We start from the raw sequence: 21,008 nt of genomic DNA on the forward strand, positions 1-21,008 counted from the left end.
CGCGGGCATAGGATGTCTGCGGGGGACCATTAGAAGCCCCGGGTAACTTCAACTCATTTTCCCCCGACCCCCTACAGTATCCCTTTAAAAACCGGTGATGTACTTCCTATCCAGCAGGAAGTACATCACTGAGTGGGGGCGAGACTAAACAAAAAACACCCAGTTGACACAGTCTGCCGCAGGGTGTATGAAATAGGAAATGGTGGGGTGTGAGTTTCCTGCAGTGGGCTCTTCTGCTGCAGGACGCGCGCCCGAGTGTGCAATTCAATCTTTCATTTTTTAAACAATTATAACAAATCTGGCCTGTAAGGTTTCCATGGTTTTACAGAACCAAGAGGAGGGAGTAGCGCCGGTGCTGTTTGGGAACAGCGTCCCTGTCAGCTGGCAGTCTGCTCATTTCTGGAGGGCGGTTAGGCCGAGGACCCCCTAAATAGCACCAATCGATGTAGCTCAGCTTTTTTCTAGCGTTTGCTACATCGATATCTGGTGTGATTTTTTACGGCAACTGGAAGCGCTGTACAATCTACTGCAGGCGAATACACAGCGCTTCTGATTAGTGTTTTTTTTTTCCCCCTTTTGTATGCTGTGTAAATAGAGTTAAAACTACTTTCCAAGTCTACGGATATCGATGTCCATTTTCAGCCTCCCTCTGGCGCTTAGCCCCGCCCCTTGCACAAAGGTCATAGGCTGTTCTCTATCACCATACATAGCAGCGCTGATGACCTGTGGTGCAAGGGGGCAGGGCTAAGAACCCAGAAACCGGTGGATTTGACTTCACTAGAAACAACAAGTAGCTTAAATAGAAAGCATAACCAAGAATTAAACTTCATCCCAATCTGTAGCTGATACCCCCTTTCCCATGAGACATCTTTTCCTTTTCTCGAATAGATCATCAGGGGGCGCTGTATGGCTGATAGTGTGGTGAAACCCCTCCCACAGTGTGATGTCAGAACAATGGTTCTGACATCACACTGTGGGAGCCTTGTTGCATTGTGGAAAATAAAAGTTGTTTCCAGCTGCAAAAAAAGCAAGCAGCATCTCCTTCCACTGACATCACCTGCCAGCAGTAAAATGTCACCATGTGATAAATGTCAGAATGTAAATCAGGGAGAGGAAAGATTGTACAGTGGGCAAACACTGGCCAAATCATTTATACATAATTATTGTAAAAACCAAGCACTTTTTTTTTATTTACATTATTTTCACTGGAGTTCCTCTTTAAAATTTATGTAGCTTATAAAATCGTCCACAAAGTCACTGAAAAATTACTTTCAAAAAGCAATTCAAAAGTCATTTTTGCTTCGCTCCTATCTTTGCTGCAGGACCCGCAATTGCGATTTCCCCTCTATTCACTTTCATCAGTGTACCACTTTTTGGGGTCGCCCAAAATGTATAAAAAGTTTCCCAAAGTTTTACCACTTCTGCCACTTCTGCCCTTCTCCCCCCTTACATAAGGTAAGTGGACCTCAGTCCAAATGGCTTTTCTTGGGGTCTAAATTCTCTGTAACCCCATAGGGTGCAGGGAGAGTTCTTAGATTTTTTTCTAGTGTTGCCTGGGGGGGATAAAGAGGCACCCAGAGGTATATAACATTGGATTAAAAACAACTAAAAGTAGAAAAAGGAGGTGGTTTACATCATTAAAGACAACCTTATATAGATTTTAAATCTATTGTGCACTAGCAACACGTTTCGTTTGTCTGAACCCACTTCCTCAGGCCAAACAATAATGCCAAACACTAAACTTAGCTGAGCAGAGACACCCGAGTGGAGACGGGGCTGTGATCTCCACTTGCATTATGTGGTTACCCCCCAGTGCAACCCACCTTTGTGAGTACTACTATTTCTACTTCTCTGCACAATTTTCGTGTTGGTGATAAATTGCGCTATTTGGGCTCCTGTTGCCTCTGTGCTTCCCTTTTCAAGGTGTTCAGCCACCTCCTCTTCCTTAGTGTTTAGTAATTCTCTCCATTTCATTGTGGAATTTTCCATTTTTCGGACAAATTCAGAAAGTTATTGTGTAAAAACATTTAGGCCGGTTTCGCACTGCAAACTGGCGGCAGCGGTGCGGTGTGTCGAGCCCGCCACGCCACATCGCACCGCCAGAAACAGGGAGGGAACAGCACGTTAGTATGCGGTGTTCCCTGTCTGGCCACCAGCCAAGCAAGAAGTATCGAGCGGTTGCTGTCATTTCCTGCTTAGGGGTATGCGGAGGTGCATGGAAGCGTATTGTAAAAATACTCTTCCGTGCATGCGCGCCATCAACTTTTTTAGAAAACAAACAAACCTGCTTCCCCATAGACTAACATGACTGCTGGGCCGGTGCAGGTCGACACAGATCCCGCACCTCAACTTAGTTCTGCGCTAGAGTTTGATTAGGGACTTCCGGCGCAGCGTACCGCAATGTAGGGAGTATGAACTTCCACATAGGGTTGCATTAGGCTGCGTTAGCAGTGCGTCAATTTGACGCACCGTACTGCCCTAGTGTGAAAGGGCCCTTAGAGGAGAGAATGAAGACTTAAGATAACAGTCGAAGGTGAAGCTACAGAGTTTCATTGCAAAATATTGGGCTCAGCTCAAAATGGCTTCCTCAAATGGCTTCACCATTTCCTGCCGAACGTATAGAACGCGCTCTCTCTCCGCTTCAGTGAAAAAAAGAAAAAATATGGCTGCCCGAAGTGTGTGAACATTACGATTGCACTGTAGCAGTTTTACGATTGTACCAGCCAGAATTTACTGTCCAGACTTGGCCCGTTTCCTGAGACGCTCGTCTGTGAATCCGCACAATTCCAGCCCACTCCCTCCTGCATCGGATATCGCCACCGTCAGCTATTACTGAGCGCGCACGAAAAAAAAGGGGGAAACGACATTTCAGAAAAGAACCATTAACTATTTCAGGACTGACACATAACGAGGTGGTCTATGATTTCTGACCCGCGGAGAGCAATTTAATTTTGCTACGAAAAGGTCGGCGGAATGGAGAAAGAGAAAACACGATGACAGGATGGCGTTGGTAAACAGGGCCTCTTAATCCTCCCAGCGAATCATAATCTCTCTTATTAGGAACCCAGAGGGACCTGCAGACCCTGTAAAGCCTATATTAGGTAAAAGAATACGTTCGGGATTGGAAAGTGGCAGATAAAGCAAATAAGCAGGCCCTAAACAAACACGGCGGGACAAGAAAAGATGACAAATGATGGGATTGAGTCAGCTTGAGAGGAGATTGGGCGAATGGAACGTCGGACTTTGCTCTCTCTCGAGGGGATCAATATTCCGTCAGACGGGAGAGGTGGAGACCTGGTGAATGGAATTTAGTGTGGACAAAAGAGAGATCACTGGAGAGATTTGGGCCTGATATTTCTCCCGGTAAAGCCTAAGCATTTAAGGATGTGACAAGAAAGCAGGACACTTTATTTATTTTTTATTTTTTTTAAAGAACCACTATGGTGAAAAACACCCTTTAATTTTTTATGCTGGATATTGTTACAAGAATGAATGACAGCAGCAGGGCACCTTAAAGGAATACTGTAGGGGGGTCAGGGAAAAATGAATTGAAGTTACCCGGGGCTTCTAATGGTCCCCCGCAGACATCCTGTGCCCGCGCAGCCACTCACCGATGCCCCGGCCCCGCCTCCGGTTCACTTCTGGAATTTCAGACTTTAAAGTCTGAAAATCACTGCGCCTGCGTTTCCGTGTCCTCGCTTCTCCCGATGTCACCAGGAGCGCACGGCGCAGGCACAGACCATACTGGGCCTGCGCAGTACGCTTCTGGTGCCATCAGCTGGAGTGAGGACGCGGCAACGCAGGCGCAGTGGTTTTCAGACTTTAAAGTCAGAAATTCCAGAAGTGAACCAGAGGCGGGGCCGGAGCATCGGTGAGTGGCTGCGCCAACACAGGATGTCTGCGGGGGACCATTAGATGCCCCGGGTAACTTCAACTCATTTTCCCCCGACCCCCCTACAGTATCCCTTTAAGAAATGAATGGACCCCATACTGGGCAAACCTACCATGGATAGTATACGTAACTAGGAGTCCCCCATTCTGAATCAGGAAAAAAGGGTGCAGGAGCCCTTACAGAATAACGGGTACCCATTATTAAAGTTTACTGGTGCCGAAATGTACCTTAAATGCGATTAGCGGCATACAAGCGAAGTTTTGGCATGAAGCAAGGCCCACTGTCGGCTTGTATAATGGCTGCAATTTGTGGCAAAGAAGGTAAATTGAGGTGCCTGATAGAATAGGCATGCGGATAAGCAAATTACATAGCATGGAGTAGGTGAGTAATGCATATTTTTTTGTTTTTGTTTTTTTAACGTCTTTAAAACCTCTTGACGACCAGCTAACGCCAATTGGCGTAAACTGGTCGTCTGCGGGTTTCCATGGAAACGGCCGCTCGTTCAAGCGGCCTTTTCATGTCTGTTCACGGAGGATGGAAGAAATCCCCGCTGTTTACATCATACGGCGCTGCTGCACAGCAGCGCCGTAAGGCAGATCGGCGATCCCCGGCCTCTGATTGGCCGGGGATCGCCGGCCTATGGTAGGCTGAAGCCTATCCTTCAATGCGCAGGACGGATATCCGTCCTGCGCAGCTCACAGGGGGAGGGAGAGGGAGGGAGAGGGACGGAGCGTAGAGAACGCTGCGGAGGGGGGCTTTGAAGAGCCCCCTGCAAAGCGCAGCAAGCCGGCGGCGATCAGACCCCCCAGAAGGACATCCCCCTAGTGAGGAAAAAAGGGGGTAAGTCTGATCGCCCTGCTGCACTCCTGATCGGTGCTGCGGGCTGGAGAGCCCACGCAGCACAGATCAGCCATAAATCCCCTGGTCGTCAAGTGGTTAAAGAGGAACTGTCGCAAAAATCTTAAAATTTAAAACACATACAGATAAGAAGTACAATTCTTCCAGAGTAAAATGAGCCATAAATTACTTTTCTCCCACGTTCCTGTCACTTACAGTAGGTTGTAGAAATCTGACATTACCGACAGGTTTTGGGCTAGTCCATCTCTCCATAGGGGATTCTCAGCATGGCCTTTATTCTTTATAAAGACACTCCCTGAAAAAATCTTTATGCAAAGATGCAGGCCAGCCTCCCTGCTCACTATTTTGGCAGTTGGATGGAGCAACTGCCATTCACTAAGTGCTTTTAAAAATAAAGAAAACACTGAGAGCCCCCTATGAGAAGATGAGCTAGTCTAAAATCTGTCGGTATTGTCAGATTTCTACTACCTACTGTAAGTGACAGCAACATAGGAGAAAAGTAATTTATGGCTCATTTTACTCAGGAAGAAATGCACTTCTTATTTGTATGTGTTTTAAATTTTAAGATTTTCGCAACAGTTCCTCTTTAAAGAGAACCTGAACCGAGTAAAATTATTTAAAATAAACACATGATGTACCTGCAAATGAATATTAAACACACACCTCGCTGTCAGATCCTATTCCAGTTCTGACAAGATTTTGTCAGAAATGAAATATCAGTTGCTGTCAGTTATAACTGAACGAACAACTGATGTGCAAGGTAATGTCTCTCTTTTCCTATTGATTCAAGTGGGCAATATTACAGTTTACCAGTGTGCTGACCAGGTAGTTGTTATGGGGTCATTGCCATTTTTAAAATGGAGGACCGAGAATTCTAAAGGTCATAGTGGACAAACAGGACGCAGGAGAGGAGAAAGAGATTAAGGAGTAGACGACACGGGAGGTAAGTATGACCTGTGTATGGTTATTTTTACTTTTATTTTCATTTCAGGTTTGCTTTAAACTATGGTACAGAAGTACTTTAAACTTTATTTATACATGGAACTCTCCCACAAAATTGCTGCAAAATCGCATCTTCTGAAAAATGATTTAAAAGCGATTTTGCAGCACTCCTTACTTCTCCATTGAAACACAATCGCTTCAAAAATGTTGCAGGACCTGTGATTGCGATTTGACCAAATCGTAATGGCTCCCGTGGGTTCCCCTCATTTTCATTAGCATAGTGCTTTTTGGGATCGCGGGCGATCATCGGCAATCCCAAAGCGCAACTGAAAGCTCTCTAATGGGCCCCAGGACTTTGATAATATAGAAGTAACCAGGATAACCCCCTTAGATAGTATGTCAGCGGGACACGTATTCAGATACGCCGTGGTCTGCCACGGAACCACAGATAAGACAAGACAAATAACATTTATATCGTGCTTTTCTCCTGGCGGACTAGCGCCAGAGCTGCAGCCACTAGGGCACACTCTATAGGCAGTAGCAGTGTTAGGGAGACTTGCCCAAGGTTTCTTACTGAATGGGTGCTGGCTTACAGAACAGGCAGAGACAAGATTCGAACCCTGGTCTCCCATGTCAGAGGCAGAGCCCTTAACCATTACACCATGCAGCCATATGGAAGATACTTCTAGAGCCCAGGAAGGGGAGTGGCCTCTCCACCCCACTGGAGGGACCGAAGGGCGAGAGACACCTAAGAGGCCAAGCTGCATATAATTTGCATTAAATTAGCATGCTATCCAGAACTGTAGCATCTCATTGATCATCTCTATTTACCAATACGTGAGATAAGCTCCTCCCTATTTTCAAAACCATTAGTTTATTATGATTACCTTGACATTACCACCGGTGACAGGAAGTTGACAGGCTGATTTTAGAAGGCATTCAGATTTGTGTTATAAAACAAAAGCATGTATTTGCTGCGGGTAATGATTTCATATCAAGTGTTAAAGGGGAACTGAAGAGAGAGCTATATGGAGGCTGTCATGTTTATTTCCTTTCAATCAATACCAGTTGCCTGGCAGCCCTGCTGGTCTATTTCTCTGCAGTAGTATCTGAATAAAACCAGAAACAAGCATGCAGCTAGTCTTGTCAGATCAGACTTTAAAGTCTGAACCACTGAAACACCTGATCTGCTGAATGCTTGTTCAGGGGCTATGGTTAATAGTATTAGAGGCAGAGGATCAGCAGGGCTGCCAGGCAACTGGTATTGCTTAAAAGGAAATAAACATGACAGCCTCCATATACCTCTCTCTTCAGTTCCCCTTTAAAGCCAAGTTCTTGGTGTTATTAAGTGTTTAGGCCAGGGTGACGCTTATTTGAATTGCATGCATTTTAGAAAACGCATACAAAAACACACATAATGATAGTCTACGGGCCGCACAAAAAAATGCATTGGCATGTGTTTTTCAATGGGTCTTTAGATGATTTTTTAAAATGCTCAACAAAATAATTATTTCTGAATACTGTATGCAAAACGCATGTGTTCTGTATGCAGTACTTTCCTATGGGGGAAAAAAACTCATACGTTTTAAAGAGAACCCAAGGTGGGTTTAAAGAATGTTATCTGCATACAGAGGCTGGATCTGCCTATACAGCCCAGCCTCTGTTGCTATCCCAAACCCCACTAAGGTCCCCCTGCACTCTGCAATCCCTCATAAATCACAGCCGTGCTGTGAGGCTGTGTTTACATCTGTAGTGTCAGTCTCAGCTGCTCCCCCGCCTCCTGCATAGCTCCAGTCCCTGCCCCCGTCCCTTCCCTCCAATCAGCAGAGAGGGAAGGGATGCAGGCGGGGACCAGAGTTCTGCAGGAGGCGGGGAGATCAGCAGACTGACACTATAGAGATAAACACAGCTAGCTCTGACAAGCTGTTTGTCAGCAGCGTGGCTGTGATTTATGAGGGATTGCAGAGTGCAGGGGGACCTTAGGGGGGTTTGGAATAGCAACAGAGGCTGGGCTGTATAGGCAGATCCAACCTCTGTATGCAGATAATATTCTTCAAACCTACCTCGGGTTCTCTTTAAAACTTTCCTATAGGTTCCCATAAAGTTCAGTTACTGTGATGTAAAGTTTTCATATAGGCAGGAGCATAGCCAAATATATCACCTAAACGTGGATTTTTTTTTTCAAAACTATGCTTACAATTAACAATAGGGCTGATCCCATCATAAGAGTGACAAAAATAAGCAGTTTAAAAAAAGCAGTTTATTGTCTGCAGGGCTCATCAGGAGCTATTTTTGTAGAAATATGTACATGTAACAGCTTTCATGCTTTGACTGTGTGTAAGTTAAATAGCCACAAGATGGCTCTGTGCATTTTTTTCAGATGCGCATGTTCGGTGTTATGTGCTGTTATACCACTCTGCTTTATTGTAGTTTTCTAGTTGTTTCTTGCACTGTGTGGGATGTTCTTGCTGCGTTGTTGTTTTCCCATGGTGATACACAAGTAAAGCCTTTATTGCTAGCTACCACTAAACTGAGTGTTTCCCGTTCGGTCTTCATCATAAAGCCTTTGACATGGGAGACCGGGGCTTGAATCCTGGCTGGGTCGGTACCTATTCAGTAAGGAGTCATTGGGCAAGATTCCCCAACACTGCAGGGTGGCCACTTGCGCGCGTCCTTAGTGGCTGCAGCTCTTGAGCGCTTTGAGTCCAACAGGAGTGTTCTCCCCAGAAATGTTTTCCAGTCGGGTGGCATGAAATAGTTGCCGGGTGGGGTGAGATGAGAGAATGCAGGGCCAGTGCTTCTGTGTGCAACTCTGCTAACAGCATAGGAGGAGGTGAGCCGATTACAGCCGGGTGGTCACCAAAACTAGCCGGGTGGAGTACCCGGCTAAAAGAGCTTGGGGAGAACACTGCGCTATACAAATTATTATTATCATAAACAACACATCTGCTTACAGTTTTTAGGCATGGAGTTTACCTTTTGTTGAGTGTTTAACAAGTGTAACTTAAAGAGAAACTCCGACCAAGAATTTAACTTTATCACAATCAGTAGCTGATACCCCCTTTTACATGACAAATCTATTGCATTTCACAAACAGACCATCAGGGGGTGCTGTATGACTGATATTGTGGTGAAACCCCTCCCACAAGAAGCTCTGGGTACCGCGGTACTCTGGGCAAACTGCCACAATGTAACAATGTTCAGAGACAGGAAATGGCTGTTTACAGCTGTCTGTAACAGCCAAAACAGCTAGGAGCAGCTACATAACCTGCCCACAGTAACAATGTCACCATGTAATACATGTCAGAATGTGAATCTGGGAGAGGAAAGATTTTACAATGAGCAAACACTGACTAAATCATTTATACATAATTATGGTAAAAATGAAGCACTTTTTTATTTCATTATTTTCACTGGAGTTCCTCTTTAAAGGGATACTGTAGGGGGGGGTCAGGGGAAAATGAGTTGAACTTACCCGGGGCTTCTAACGGTCCCCCGCAGACATCCTGTGTTGGCGCAGCCACTCACCGATGCTCCGGCCCCGCCTCCAGTTCACTTCTGGAATTTCAGACTTTAAAGTCTGAAAACCACTGCGCCTGCGTTGCCGTGTCCTTGATCCCGCTGATGTCATCAAGAGCGCACAGCGCAGGCCCAGTATGGTCTGTGTCTGCGCAGTACACTCCTGGTGACATCAGCGGGAGCGAGGACACGGGCGTGCAGGCGCAGTGGTTTTCTGACTTTAAAGTCAGAAATTCCAGAAGTGAACTGGAGGCGGGGCCGGAGCATCGGTGAGTGGCTGCGCCAACACAGGATGTCTGCGGGGGACCATTAGAAGCCCCGGGTAAGTTCCGCTCATTTTCCCCCGACCCCCCTACAGTATCCCTTTAAGTTTGAGAAATGCAATAGATGTCATTTTTAAATCCAGGGCTCTAGCTTCCTAAGGCAAGTTTATCAGAACCCCATAACTTTAGGGTCAGATAGCTGTAAAGTTTGAGCAGCTCTACAAGTCATCATAGACGTTTAGGTGAATGAAATAAAGCTTGTCAGAGTGGCTGAGTCAGGCCCAGTGCACACCAAAACCGATAGCAGATCCTCAAAACGCTATCGGTTTTTGGAGCAGATTTCAGAGCGATTCTAGGCATGTTTCGACGTTTTTTTTAAACATGCCTAGCGTTTTTGGGATCGTTTTTGTGTAGCAGATTACAAATATTGTTACAGTAAAGCTGTTACTGAGCAGCTTCTGTAACAAAAACGCCTGGAAAACCACTCTGATCTAGCGTTTTCCAGAGCGGTTTGTGTTTTTCCTATACTTTACACTGAGGCAGAAACGCTTCTGCAAACCGCAAACGTGCTGCAGGACCCACTTTTGTGGTTTGCTAAAAACCTCAAAGCGCTGGTGTGCACCATCCCATTGAAATACATTAGCCAAGCGTTTTCACTGGTGGAAGCGGTTTGCGGATCGCTGCAAAAAACGCTCGGTGTGCACTGGGCCTCAGAGTTTTCAGAGTGGCTGAGTCAGAGTGACATGTGACATGGGTATGTACAGTGCCTAGCACACTAATAACTATGCTGTGTTCCTTTTTTATTCCTCTGCCTGAAAGAGTTAAATATCAGGTATGTAAGTGGCTGACTCAGTCCTGACTCAGACAGGAAGTGACTACAGTGTGACCCTCACTGATAAGAAATTCCAACTATAAAACACTTTCCTAGCAGAAAATGTCTTCTGAGATCAAGAAAGAGAAGGGGAATTTCTTATCAGTGAGGGTCACACTGTAGTCACTTCCTGTCAGGACTGAGTCAGCCACTTACATACCTGATATTTAACTCTTTCAGGCAGAGAAAGAAAAAAAGGAACACAGCCTAGTTATTTGTGTGCTAGGCACTGTACATACCCATGTCTATCTCATCATGTCACATGTCACTTCGGGTATCCTTTAAGGTTAGCCATTAAAGGGCAACTGAAGTGAGAGAGATGTGGAGGCTGCCATATTTATTTGCTTTTAAGCAATACCAGTTGCCTGGCTATACTGCCGATCCTCTGCCTCTAATACTTTTTGTTATAGCCCCTGAACAAGCAGATCAGGTGTTTCTGACATTATTGTCAGATCTGAAAAGATTAGCTGCGTGCTTGTTTAAGGTATGTGATTCAGACACTATTGTAGCCAAATAGATCAGGAGGACAGAAGGGCAACTGGTATTTTCAAAAGGAGATAAATATGGCAGCCACCATATCACTCTCACTTCAGTTCCCCTTTAAGTGGCATCATCCCAATTCAAAACTTGAATGAACTTTCGTAGACATTTTTACATCACCTGCTGCATAAACATGACGATTTGGTCTTTATAAAATAAAGGTAGCCAAATGTCTAGCGATTTTTCACTGAGCAATTTAGCGATCTACTACTATTGGGCGATCAACTACAGTGTGGGTGATCGAAAGTTGACCAACTTGTGGCCCACACACACTACAAGGGAGATCCTGGATTTCGCCTTCACGAATTGATCTGATCAATGTGCCTCCATGTTCTGAATCCAAAAATAGATTCTGCTTCGATTAAAATCATGTGAATGGTAGCCAATTCCTTTATGATCGACCAATATCTTTCATCCGGCTTGACTGACAAATCGACACGTTTCACCCAGACATTGGTCAAGTATTGTCGACCACACATATCTGTTGGTCAATCGGGCCACCAATTTGCTGGATGTATTTCCACCTTAAAGTGGACCTGAACTCTTGCACGGGCCAGAAGGAAAACAGAGAAATGCACCCTGTATGTATTTAGAGAATTTAGCCTGTCTATTCCCCCCTCATCTGTGACTAATCACCACTGTAATTTGATCTTTCAGCTGTGTCAGCTCAGGAATCTTGCCAGTCTTCGGCAGAGCAGCTAATTTGTAAACACAGGAAGTTATTCCTATGTCTACTTCTGTGAAAGCAGGAAGTAGACACACTGCAGATTTATTGCAGGATTTGTATGAGCTGTAACAAAGACATGTTTAAGGTTATTATGCTGTTGCTTAACTTTTAGAGCAGAGGGGAAGTTCTGAGTTCAGGTCCACATTAAAGAAGATCTGTAGTGAGAGGGACACGGAGGCTACCATATTTATTTCCTTTTAAGCAATACCAGTTGCCTGGCAGCCCTGCTGGTCTATTTGGCTGCAGTAGTGTCTGAATCACACCAGAAACAAGCATGCAGCTAATCTTGTCAGATCTGTCAAAATTGTCAGAAAAACCTGATCTGCTGCATGCTTGTTCAGGGTCTATGGCTGAAAGTATTAGAGGCAGAGGATGAACAGGATAGCCAGGTAACTAGTATTGCTTAAATGGAAATAAATATGGCAGACTCCATACACCTCTCGCTACAGTTCTCCTTCAACACTACTGTCTTTGAGGCCTTGTTCACATTGCGTTCCGTTCGCATGTCTGTCCACGTTTGGCGACTACCTGCGCGCTGTTTTTTTTGTGAACTGTTTTTACATTTCCTGACGTCATTCAGGAAGTGAACTCCTTGATCTGGAAAGGAATAAATACAATGGGCTCTATTCTCAAAGACCAAACTTTTCCGCAAAATTTTACCGCTATATTTCCGCCAGCGGTAAACTCCGCATTTTTTCCACATTCACTAACATTTTCCGCATGTTTGCCGCATGCGTGGAAAAAGATGCGGAAACAGCCATTATTCATGCGGGAATCATGCGGTAAAAAGGTCGCATGAAAAGGTGTTTAAAAAAAAAAAAAGTTAAAGTCCAGCAAGCACAGCCAGACTTCATTAAAGTCAATGGGATGCGGAATATATCACCTACTATTTGTAGGTGATAATAAAATCGGTAAATAACGACAAAATGATGCGCCTGAACATTTTTATTGCGGAAAATACCGACTTTTGCGGAAATTTTCCCGCATGAATCCCGCACTTTTACCATACTTTTTCCGCATGCGGAAAAAACATGCGGAACATTTTGAGAATTTCAATGTGGCGGTGTTTTGGTCGGAAACTTCCCGCATGCACTTTACCGCATGCGGGAAGTCTTTGAGAATAGAGCCCAATGTATTTATTCTTAAAAACGCGAAGGCAATCGCTACATAAAGCAATTTTGTGAGCGTTTGCGTTTTTCCTATACCTGCCATTAAGGCGGAATCGCCTCAGAAATGGCCAATGCACAGCTTTTCTGAGCGGATCGGAAACGAACTGCTCAGATGTGAACTGTCTCATAGAGAATAATGGTGTAATCGCTTTTAGGGCGATTTTGAAAAATCGCTAGCGCTAAAAAAAAGCGAAAAACGCCTCTAGTATGCAGAGCTGTTTCCAGGCTAAATTGCACCCAGGGCAGGGATGTAAAAATTGCACCCCCCACCACTGTGGACTTGTGAACCCTTTCTCTTTAGGGACAGTCACACAGCCACAGGTCACAAGTAGATCTGCCTACTTACTAGTGACTAGCCGCTCATCCAGGAGGGGGACCAGGAAAACACAGGTAAAGAAAGCCCGGAAAGCCAACTCCTCCATGGGCGCCGCGCACTGACAGCCTGCAGTACCGCTACAGGACATCAGGTGTCATCACGCGGTGGTGACGTGATGATGACTTGCCGTCTGACGCAGGCAGCCCAGGAGGAGTCAAGGAAGGTGATCGCGCTGGTAATCTGTTTCTTCCATTTGGCTGCTCCGCGCATCACCGACTCCCTAGCGGTTATGTCCTTTTGCCTGCGCCCTCTTCTTCTACTTGCCGGTCTGCGCCCACGGCGGTCGCCCTGCTGCACTGCCCAAGAAACGGCCCTGCTAGTATGAATGACCCTGAAGCTGTCAAGCGAACAAACTGTTCATCTTTTTATTTCCAGAACCATTCGTTCGGTGTTATTTACTGTTAAAAGTGTTATTTCAATTGGGAAAAAAAGCGGTTAAGATGAGAGAAGCTGTTTCTTTAAACTCTGGGCAACATATAATTTTTTTTCTCCCGCAAAATTGGAATCTCGCTTTTCAACCTGACCTGCCCTTTTTTTTACTCAATCACAGCAATGGAAATAATTGCGGATAGCAGATAAGGGGAAATTCTAGGCACCCCCACCCCCCCAACCCACTCTTTGGTGTACTTCAACTTCTTATTAGCGTAAAAGCGTGCGGCGAAGGTGGCAGCAGCGGCTCCGCCACTCCCCCGCCACGACCCCCGCTGCTGGAAATGAGATAAGGCAATACCTTTAATAACATGTTAACGGGATGGAACAATTGAAGTATCAGATAGAACCACATTTCATCCGGAATCTAACTGCCTCTAATGCGCCCTCCTTTCGCGTAGGTCTCCGCCGGGCCTCGCATTACTGTTTTCCGGCGTTGTTTGCCTGTTGCTGACGTGCGGGTATTTTATCAATGCGCAAATTGTGCATTAGCTGTTAGTGAAACATCTCTGCTATAGTCATCTGGATCTGAAATGGATAGCCCGCTGGGATGAAGTGGGCCATTGTCTTTCAATGTGTGACGATCCCTTGCTGTTATCCTTTTTTCCCCGATGCCATAGCTCGCTGCGCCTGTCAGCCGTAGGGGTAGGTCCCCCGTACCAATCTGTAGAGGAAGTGCTGCCTATTGTCGCCTCAAAGAGGGGGGGAAAAAAATTATGAGAAAAAAAAAATAAAAGAGTGGTCTTCAACGAGCTTTCACCCCAGCGATCCTGGAAAATGACTTGCAAATGAGCGACCCGCCAACGCAATTGCAGATAAAGAGCGTAAAGGAGAATGCGTTCTATTATATACAGCTGCCACTAATTGTGTGGAGAGAGGCAAGGGCAGGGAGCTTCGCTAATAAGGTGACAGAGAGAAAAGCAAGTCAATAGTCAGCCACAATGCCGAGAGCAAAACAGGATGAAAATCCGGGGAAAAAAACATATTTCAGAGGCCATATTGCTACGGTATCTTTATTGTAGATGGTGTTATCTGTATGGTAGAAGGGTGGGGTGGAGGTGCCCAAAATATATGGGTGTTAGAACTTAAAGTGTAAACATAACATGTAAATGAGAGGTAATCGCTTACCTCTCCAGAAGTTCAACTGGAAAAATATGTATCCAAAAAATTGACAACGCGTTTCGCGGGTCATAGCCTGCTTCCTCAGGTCAATACAAAAAATGCCTTAGCAGCTTGAGGCATGGAACCGTGTACTAAAGCAGTGTTCCCTGAAAGCCTGTTTTTGGCGATGCGGTGTGGCGGGCGCGCCGCAACGCTACCGCCAGTTTGCAGTGTGAAACCAGCCTATTCAGTTTGGATCGGCTAATCACAGTCTTTCAGCCACCATTCAGGTTGTACTGGCCAATCACAGTCTTTCAGCCACCATTCAGGTTGTACTGGCCAATCACAGTCTTTCAGCCACCATTCAGGTTGTACTGGCCAATCACAGTCTTTCAGCCACCATTCAGGTTGTACTGGCCAATCACAGTCTTTCAGCCACCATTCAGGTTGTACTGGCCAATCACAGTCTTTCAGTCACAATTCAGGTTGTACTGGCCAATCACAGTCTTTCAGTAACTATTCAGTTTGGATCGGCCAATCACAGTCTTTCAGTCGCCATTCAGTTTGGATCGGCCAATCACAGTCTTTTAGTCGCCATTCAGTTTGGATCGGCCAATCACAGTCTTTGAGTCGCCACCTGGATAAAGCAACCATAACCTCTCTGCCATCCTGAGCTAAACGAGACCTGAAAAACGACCTCCTTGCTGTATGTAACCATAAACTAATACAATCAAAAAATTTGCTGCTGTTCACTTGCCCCTCATCGCACATAAAATGCATCTACCATCGTCTACATGAAATCCCCAAGGCCTCAGATCTTGCTGGAAAATAAGGGATAGGATGTGGTTTATGGCTGATGTCCCATATGGGGGAGCACAGTGGTTAGCTCTCTCGTCTTGCAGCGCTGGGTCCCCGGTTCAAACCCCAGCCAGGTCAGCATCTGCAAGGAGTTTGTATGTTCTCCCCGTGTCTGTGAGGGTTTCCTCCGGTCACTCCGGTTTCCTCCCACATCCCAAATACATACAGATAAGTTAGTTGTCTTCCCCCTAAATTGGCCCTAGATTAACATATAGACATATGACTATGGTAGGGATTAGATTGTGAGCTCCTCTGAGGGACAGTTATGTGACAAGAAAATATACTCTGTACAGCGCTGCGTAATATGTCAGCGCTATATAAATACCAAATAAATAGGTAGCTCCCAAGGGCTCCAAATCATGCTGCCTCTATGATGAGTAGGGAGGGTCAATGAGATTTAAATAGCTCCAACTTGAGGCAGGTAACACACTAGGCAGAAACGCTAGCGTTGTGGAACGTGCAAATAATGCAACTCAATGGGCTGCGTGTAAAAACGCATATATGTGTGTTTTTAAAAACGCTGGTTTTGTTGCATATTTTTCAAAAACACACATAACGATGCAGAGGTTTAGCATGCGGTTTTATATGTTTGATGAAGTATTTCCGCTCCCTATTGACTTCCTAATGATTTGCATAAAACGCATATCAAAAACGAACCACAAACGCACACAAAATGCAAGAAAGACTCATGTGCAGGAAAAAAATGCACACGCACAGAAAACGCCTGGAAAACGCGCTAAAAATGCATTGGCATCAAAACACTACGTTTCCCACACTGCCAAGTGTGCACCCAGCCTGATGCAGGAGTATGCAAATTTTGTAAGCGAAGTTGTCCAGCTTCAAAACAGACCAATCCAATGACACCACGGCAGGATCTGATGGGTTCATTCTCAATGAGATGCAAATATTTCAGAGCTCATGCAGGATTATGTAAATTTTGATGCAAATATATGCAACTTGGAAATGGACTAACTGGGCTCTATTCTCAAAGAGCCAAAAGTACCGCAAAATTTTACCGGTAAATTCCCGCCAGCGGTAAACTCCGCATTTTTTCAGCATTCACTAACATTTTCCGCATGTTTGCCGCATGCGGGAAAAAAGATGCGGAAACAGCCATTATACATGCGGGAATCATGCGGTAAAAAGGTCGCATGAAAAAGTGTTTAAAAAAAAAAAGTTAAAGTCCACCAAGCACAGCCCTTAAGCCTCCACACTTCATTAAAGTCAATGGGATGCGGAATATATCACCTACTACTTGTAGGTGCTAAAAATTCGGTAATTAACGACGAAATGATGCGCCTGAACATCTTTGAGAATTGATCTTTTATTGCGGAAAATACCGACTTTTGCGGAAATTTTACCGCATGAATCCCGCACTTTTATCACACTTTTTCCGCATGCGGAAAAAACATGCGGAACATTTTGAGAATCCCAACTTGCCGGTATTTTGGGAGCAAACTTCCCGCATGTACTTTACCGCATGCGGGAAGTCTTTGAGAATAGAGCCCACTAAGGCCTCTTTTCCACGAACTGTTGAACTGTGTGCTCAGCAAGCAGTTACCAGGCAGCAGTCAGCAGTTACCAGGCAGCAGTCAGCAGTTACCAGGCGGCAGCAAGCAGTTACCAAGCAGCAGTCAGCAGTTGTGAGAGTTTGAGAGGCATTTCACTGCCTGTCAACAGTTCGTGGAAAAGAGTCCAAAGTCTCACCAAGGTTTAAAGGGGAACTGAAGTAAGAGGTATACGGAGGCTGCCATATTTATTTCCTTTTAATCAATACCAGTTGCCTGGCAGCTTTGCTGGTCTATTTCTCTGCAGTAGTATCTGAATAACACCAGAAACAAGCATGCAGCTAGTCTTGTCAGATCTGACTTTAAAGTCTGAAACACCTGATCTGCTGCATGCTTGTTCAGGGGCTATGGCTAATAGTATTAGAGGCAGAGGATCAGCAGGACTGCCAGGCAACTGGTATTGCTTAAAAGGAAATAAACATGGCAGCCTCCATATACCTCTCTCTTCAGTTCCCCTTTAAATCCCCAGGTCTATTGGAGGAGGGGTTGAATTTCTCAGCACAACACTAGATGGTCGATGAGATACCAATGGTTACAGCTTGCATGCAAATGGTATGCAGCTTGGAAATGCACCAATCAGAATCACTTCCTGCTCATCTGGCCCGCCCTGCTCCCAGGCTCTAGTGATGAGGCACAAAGCTGTACCGCAAGTGGCTGAAGTGTGACCGGAGTCTCCTTAGGAGGACAGAGTAAAAAAAAATGCCACACCTGCCTCTGATAGGACAGCTAAGGTTGTGTGGTCAGGTGACCTCATCCCATGTGACCTGTCTGTCTGCAGAGTGCAGCCTCCACCGCCCTCCTCACCTCACTATGGTAAGAGACGGCTTCACTGACTTACTGATGGACATCATTCCTGCGGTGTTACTACTGCAGACAGATGATTTGGTGATACTGGCAAAGCCTGGAGGTGTCAGTGTCACCCCTCCCCCCAGCCAGAGAAAATTGTATAGATCATTCAAGAGATGTTATGAGATGTAGGTCAGCACTGGCAGGCTCCACTCTTGTCTTGTGACAGGTTAAGGGAACCTGAAGTGAGAGTGATACGGAGGCTGCCATATTTATTTCCTTTTAAAACCTACCAGTTGCCTGGCAGCCCTGCTGATCTCTTTGGCTGCAGTAGCATACAGGGTGCATTTCTCTGTTTTCCTTCTGTCCTGAGCAAATGTTCAGGTCCACTTTAAAGACAACTGAAGTGAGAAGAATATGGAGGCTGCCATATTTATTTCCTGTTAAACAATACCAGTTGCCTGGCAGCCCTGCTGATGTATTTGCCTGCAGTAGTGGCTGAATCACACCAGAAACAAGCATGCAGCTAATCTTGTCAGATCTGACAATAATGTCAGAAACCCCTGATCTGCTGCATCCTTGTTCCGGGGCTATGGCTAATAGTATTAGAGGCAGAGGATCAGCAGGACTGCCAGGCAACTGGTATTGCTTAAAAGGAAATAAATATGGCAGCCTCCATGTCCCTCTTGCTTCAGTTGTCCTTTAAACAATACCAGTGGTCTGGCAGTCCTATTGGTCTTCTGCCATCAGTAGCAACTGAGTCACACACCTGAAACAAGCATGCAGCTAATCAGAGTTTTAAAACGGACCATCGACTTCGTAGCCTTGACAATCCCAGCTCTTGCTATAGATCAGAGTCACAGTCGGGTCATGTGACCGCACGGTATAAAAAATGGAAAATATATTGATTTCTTCTTCTTATCTCACTATTTGGTCATTTGGAAAAATTTCTCCTGTCGAAAAGAACCCTAAAAAACTGAATGGTTTCCGGCCACGTTATGGCTGCGATCACCATGATGCATTGCGGTGTAACGGCCGCGGTGTAACCTGAAACATCGTACTGCAATGCAACACCTCTGTGACGCTGACAGTGTGTCTGGTGCGGTCTAACGGTGGGCGGCATCCCAATGCACTACATGATGTGCATTATTGCAAAACATACATGGTACCAGTGATAGTGACGCATACTTTTCATTAACTGTATGCTTCACTGTATGCAATGCACAGATAACGTGCAGCATGTTTTCCTGCTTTTCCAGGGAACACGACACCCACTGTGAGCCTAGCCGTAGAGAATGGTCATCGTTAATAATCTCTTACCATGAAATTGTGCGGCATGAATATCATGTCTACGAGGTTGCTGTGGGCAGACACACACACACATCTCAGCGTTGCCTCTGCACAGTATGGTCCATGGCGGACACACACACACATCTCAGCGTTGCCTCTGCACAGTATGGTCCATGGCGGACACACACACACATCTCAGCGTTGCCTCTGCACAGTATGGTCCATGGCGGACACACACACACATCTCAGCGTTGCCTCTGTACAGTATGGTCCATGGCGGACACACACACATCTCAGCGTTGCTTCTGTACAGTATGGTCCATGGCGGACACGCACACATCTCAGCGTTGCCTCTGCACAGTATGGTATATGGCGGACACACACATCTCAGCGTTGCCTCTGCACAGTATGGTCCATGGCGGACACACACACACATCTCAGCGTTGCCTCTGCACAGTATGGTCCATGGCGGACACACACACATCTCAGCGTTGCCTCTGCACAGTATGGTCCATGGCGGACACACACACACACATCTCAGCGTTGCCTCTGCACAGTATGGTCCATGGCGGACACACACACACATCTCAGCGTTGCCTCTGCACAGTATGGTCCATGGCGGACACACACACACACATCTCAGCGTTGCCTCTGCACAGTATGGTCCATGGCGGACACACACACATCTCAGCGTTGCCTCTGCACAGTATGGTCCATGGCGGACACACACACACATCTCAGCGTTGCCTCTGCACAGTATGGTCCATGGCGGGCGCCGCTGTTAGCGCTGCATCACCCCTGAATGGGTGCTCTGTTCTCAGGCCTCTTCTCATCTCACTCAGGCTTGACTTTGTCTTGCGGTCTTCTAGTGCTGGAAAGCAAGCCAAGTATAAATAACCGCGGGCAGCGGCAGGAATCCCCGGCCACTTAATGCTGCTTGTGGCGTGCAACGGATGGAGAGAGACTCCCTCAGTAAACAAACAGATATTGCCGGGTGGAAAAGGGGAGCCTTGCCTGAGGAGAGGTGCATCATGGGAAGGCAGATGGAGTGGGGCAGAATGTATAACAGAGTTGTGTTACTGTATTCTACCTCCAACACGGGCCACAAATCACCCGCTGTCCATCGTGTACGGGGGGGGGGGATCAAGCACTGTCCATCGTGTACAGGTGGCAATCACGCGCTGTCCATCGTGTACAGGTGGGAATCACTCGCTGTCCATCGTGTACAGGTGGGAATCACGCGCTGTCCATCGTGTACAGGTGGGAATCACGCGCTGTCCATCGTGTACAGGTGGGAATCACGCGCTGTCCATCGTGTCCAGGGGGGAATCACGCGCTGTCCATCGTGTCCAGGGGGGAATCACGCGCTGTCCATCGTGTACAGGGGGGACTCACGCGCTGTCCATCGTGTACAGGGGGGACTCACGCGCTGTCCATCGTGTACAGGGGGGAATCACGCGCTGTCCATCGTGTACAGGGGGGAATCACGCGCTGTCCATCGTGTACAGGTGGGAATCACACGCTCAGATTCTTGTATTCTGTTTAGTTCATTTCATCCTGAGATGCAAATGTAAAGTGTACCTGGATTATCAAAAAAAAGATACATACCTGGGGCTTCCTCCAGCCCCCTTCAGGCTAATCGGTCTCTTGCCACCCCCTCCACCTCCCGTATCCTCTGCGATTCGCCGCAGTAATGCCGCGTCGGCTCATACTGCGTATGCCTAGCCACGCGCATGCTCCTCATCCCGCTTTCGCCACCTGGAGAGTTCTGTACTTCGTGCATTGTTTTGAAATTGAGAAAATATCCCCAGATTTATAA

The 21,008-nt window shown here is 46.2% G+C and overlaps 1 protein-coding gene across 5 annotated transcripts in view; it reads left to right on the top strand.

Moving 5' to 3' along the window:
* Nucleotides 1–21,008, top strand: part of PRDM16 (PR/SET domain 16) — an 805,072-nt gene that overhangs the window by 142,770 nt on the left and 641,294 nt on the right. The window contains exon 1 of one of the 5 annotated variants that reach the window (XM_068238855.1): nt 17,853–17,926. The exons of the other annotated variants lie outside the window; for them this stretch is intronic. The gene's annotated coding sequence lies outside the window, so the exon portion shown is untranslated. Of the gene's footprint in view, nt 1–17,852; nt 17,927–21,008 lie in introns of those variants that run through there. 5 annotated transcript variants of the gene reach the window in all.

This window comes from Hyperolius riggenbachi, chromosome 6, assembly GCF_040937935.1.
Source record: "Hyperolius riggenbachi isolate aHypRig1 chromosome 6, aHypRig1.pri, whole genome shotgun sequence".
NCBI classification, from domain to species: Eukaryota; Metazoa; Chordata; class Amphibia; order Anura; family Hyperoliidae; genus Hyperolius; species Hyperolius riggenbachi.